Consider the following 4,553-nt stretch of genomic DNA (forward strand, 5'->3'; position numbering starts at 1 on the left):
CAGGGAGAATAATCTTTCGCAGGGTACCAAAGTGGCAGGGCTGCCTAGATACTTGCGGGCCAGGACAGAGAGCTGTGGATGGGCTCTCTCATGAGTGGACCACCACTGCAGTGGGCACTCTCTCTCACTGATGGTAGGCTCTGCCTTGTAGCGGGCCAAGGCTCCTTTGGGCCCATCTTCATCCTCTGAGTCAGAGTCGGAATTATACAGCAGGAGGCTCCTCTTCCTTGCTGGCTCCTCTGTGCGTTCCGGAGTGGCTCTGCCTGGTTGTTGTTGCACCAGTGCCTCAATGCTGGTCCACACCTCTCCTCGCTCTCCTCTTGGTAGACACTTTAGGTCCTAAAGATCAGAAAAAGAATCAGAATCAGGTTTGTGGTCACATTAATCAGAGATTTACAGAGTACAAGCTGGATGAAATTCATTAGTATACATGGTTTCCATCATCCAGAATCTCCTCTACTGGTTGTGCCTATGGTCAAGTCTAAACTGTCCAAATTAGAACTGCCCCAACAGCATCTTGTTTTAAAAAGAAATTAAAAATAGCATTATTCTCATCTGCCTTTGGTAATAGTTGGTTAATTATCTTCAATCCATAAAACAACATGGATTATTTTTTTCTGTTTTCATTTTTTTTACTCTTTAGCACATTGAATGACAATTATGTATGATAATGTGCTATACAAGTCATGTTGATGTTGTTATTCCATAAGAGAGGGGAGGGGAGGGGGCCGAGGAAATAAAAGAGTCATAAGCAATAAAAGAGAAAAATAAAGAAGACCATTACACACCTTAAAGCGAGGGTCGAGTGCTGTAGCCACTTGTAGAAATCTGTAATTTAGGGCATCCTCACGCTGAGACAGGTCCTTTTCAAAAGCAGCCTTGAACTTCACCACATAGGCTGGGTCATCATCTGAGGCCTTCATGGTGCGGGTCAGGTGGCGGAGAGCAGGCAACACAACTGAGCATGACACATAATTCTCACCCCCAAGGAGCTCTGTCACGTCTCTGCAGAGGATAGTTAATCACTCAATCAATATCATTTATATAGCACATTTTACACTACTGTGATTCAATGTGCTAAAGAGCAGAGAAAGACAAGAAAGAATGGTATTGCAATTGTCAACTCTACAGGTAAATAAAGCATGGATTAATTTCTGCAAACTCTGTTTACATACAGCATTTTTAATTTATGCAACGTTCCTAGGTGCCAAAACGTTGATTACAGTGACACATTATTTTGCCATTTAATATTGGATTAAAAACTTTATACTATAGTCATAGTGATATTAATATTATTCAGTACAATACATTTTGTAAAGGCAATTTAAATTATACAGGACTCTCATAGTCAAGTCATAACGTTTTTAATCCCATTAATGAACGTTGATGAGTATTTACCTGCATGGGGAAAGTAGGGTTTCGAATCTCTGCAGTCTGTCCCATTCTGCTGCATTCAACATGGTGAGCTTGTGCTTCTGTTTGGCGAGCGTAGCCTTAACAGCATCTTGGTTTTTCAGCAGACGAGAGACCATAAACAGGGTGGAATTCCACCTAGTGGGAACGTCCTGTATCAGTGGCTCGTTGTCTTGGCCCAGTTGTGTTTGTTCGTTGTGCAGTTCCTCTGTGTTTGAGGGGCTGTGTTTAAAATGCCCAACTATCTTACGACATCTCGCCAGTGTGGCTGTGAACCCGCTGTCACTAAGACAAACTGTGATCGTCCTCTGTAACATGTGAGCAACACACGGGATGTGCTGAAATGTGAGCTGTCTCATTGCAGCGATCATGGTACGGGCACTATCTGTTCCGATTGTGGTGACTTTCTGTGTGATTTCCCAGGCCTCCGTCACAGACTCAAAATCTTCTGCCACGTTTTCAGCAAAGTGCCTCGTGGTTATCTTCTTGATGGTTAAGGCAAACGAGTGAAGGCGCCACTTGTTGTCAATAAAGTGTGCGGTCACGCCGAGGTAATTTGCGTTGCTGACTAAGGTCCAGTGATCTCCAGTAATAGCGACGCATTCGGCTTTCTTCAACAAATTCTCCTTCTCCCCCTTTTCACTGTCATAGAGCTGCTGGACCCTCTTTGTCACAGTTTTTCTACAAGCTCATACGTGGGGTCAGACAGGGCAATCTGAAGAATCTTTTCCAGCCCCTCATCTTCTACCACAGCAATGGGTCTGCAGTCGAGAGCCGCCCAGTAAGCCAGCGCGTTGGTCATTTTCTCGGCCTTGGTCTTGCTTACCCTGCCCTTGAAGCCAGTCAGCTGGTGTAGTGTGGGTTGTTTCGTCTTCCTCCCAGTTGGGCTAGCTTCCACGCTAGTATCTGCCAAGCTAGCTGCTACATGCTTTGCGTTCAGGTGATATTTGAGGCTTGATACGCTGCGGTGATAAGCGAATTCCTTGTTGCATAATTTACATATGACCGCGCTCTTATCGACTCTTCCCTCCTGTATTTTAAAACAAAATTTCCCCTGCAAAGGACCAACTAAAATGATTTCATCTGCTTCGTCTAATTCTTCCATGGTTGTTTCTCCTTCTAGATAAAAGCAACTTTCTTCTCTGTTCTTCTTCTTCAGTTTCCGTCCGACGGTATTCTGGCCATAGTTGTAATGCTGCCCCCACAGGTGAAATAATTACTTGGGTGAAATCCCAAACGACTTCCAGGAGACTGTGGTGTGCAATTAAAATGCGTAAATTTTTTAAACGCGTTAATATTTGTGTGATTAATTAATCGAAATTAACGCGTTAATGTCCCAGCCTTAATATATATATATAAAACTATAATTAACATTTAAACGTCCTCAGGTTGTGGTTTAAAACTATAATTAACATTTAAACGTCCTCAGGTTCTAGTTTAAAACTATAATTAACATTGATTAGCCAACGGCTTCATTTATCTGAAGATGGTTCATTCAGATTAGTTACTTCAACAGGCGAGGTCCAACCAGGACCGCTTTTAGAAATTAGAAATGTCAGGTTTAAGCGCCTAAAACATTCATTAAACACAAAGAAGAAAGACAACAGACGTTAGATCTTCTCTAGCAAGGAGAACAACACAGGGACACGCTCAGTTACAAACCCCCTATCCGTTCTGAAGTACACCTGCTGTTTGCTTGCTTTTTATTTTCTCAGACAAGCAAACTGCAACGTGACCTTTGACCTCATAAACTAGCAGTTCAGTTCTCAGGGAAAGGAGGAACCACAGATGGTGAGGTGCAATAAATCACACAAAAACATTTATCAGGAGACCTTTTCTCTTCACAAAGCCTTGCTCTGTAACATAGAAGAGAAAGTTTAGTCATCTGAAAAACACTTTAATACATGAATAAACTCAAACCTTAAAACATTTTTTAATAGTAATGAGTAAATATGTGGTAAATGCAATGAATACGGTAAATAAAATAAAACATGTAGAGAATAATAAAAATAATTCTAACAAGAAACCAGGTTAGTTTGCACAGACAGATGCCAAATTCCTGTAGTTTTGTATTTCAGAATAAAAAGGAGCTGCTGTTAAATTAAGAATTTTAAATTAAAATGTTCTTAAGAATTAAATTATTTCTTAAGAGAACAGAAACGGATCCGTCTGAGCGTCTCTCTGAGCTGCTGGGAGAAAGACGAGCAGCACCAGTTGCTTTTCCTTCCAGATGCCGACATGCAGCTGATAATTGTACCAATAACTGGACCACATTAGCTGCCTGTCAGTTATTTAGTGTTTTTTATTAAACCTTTATTTATCCTGGGGAGAGACCTGCTGAGATGGAAACCCCAGTCTGTCACAGCTTTAGTTCCAGCGCTGTTAAGTCTTTGAAAAGCCTTTTTATCTGATAAAGATTGATGTAACACAGCAAAGTGTCTTTCTTTATTTATCCTTCAACGCTTCCTTTTCCTGATGGAGATTCTCTTCAATCAGGTTTTTCTTTATTCTCTTTGGCCTTTAGCAGCAAACCAGCCAATAGATTTAACACTCTTGATGTGTTTGGGGCAAAATGAGCTGCTAAAAGTAAACTTTCTGCACCAAATGTAATCTAAGGTCTACTTACTCTGTTCATGGAAATGAGTTCATCAAGGACGGCACATCAGACGAGGCAGACTCCACCCAGTGGGCCGTCAGGCTGAGCATCGTTTGGTTTAAATGTATCGATGTTAGAGAGCGACATCAACGGTCTACATAGCTAACACGCTAGCTGCTGTTAGCTCGACTCACACTGCGTCAGCGCTGCGCCCCTCCTTCCAGCCTCAGAGCCTGGAGGGCCGGTTCTGAACAGATCCCTGGTTCTGTTGGGATCTGGGTCCAGGAGACACTGGGATAGAATAGAAACGCATGTTTGCATTTCTATTTTAGGGAGATGTTAGCTGCAGCCATCCTCAGATGTCCAGCGTGTGTCTGCCAGAAAAGTCCAGAAACTCTGGCTTAGAGTGAAAACAGGTCAGCTTTTACTAAACTGCTACATTCCTGTGGCTTTAAGCTTTTAGGCCTTTACTCGACTTACTGCGCGGTTCTGTTGGGCTTTTCTGGTTCTGAAGCTCCAGCCTGTCGGTACTAGTCTCCACTTC

This window comes from Fundulus heteroclitus, unplaced genomic scaffold (assembly GCF_011125445.2).
Source record: "Fundulus heteroclitus isolate FHET01 unplaced genomic scaffold, MU-UCD_Fhet_4.1 scaffold_134, whole genome shotgun sequence".
Lineage (NCBI taxonomy): Eukaryota > Metazoa > Chordata > Actinopteri > Cyprinodontiformes > Fundulidae > Fundulus > Fundulus heteroclitus.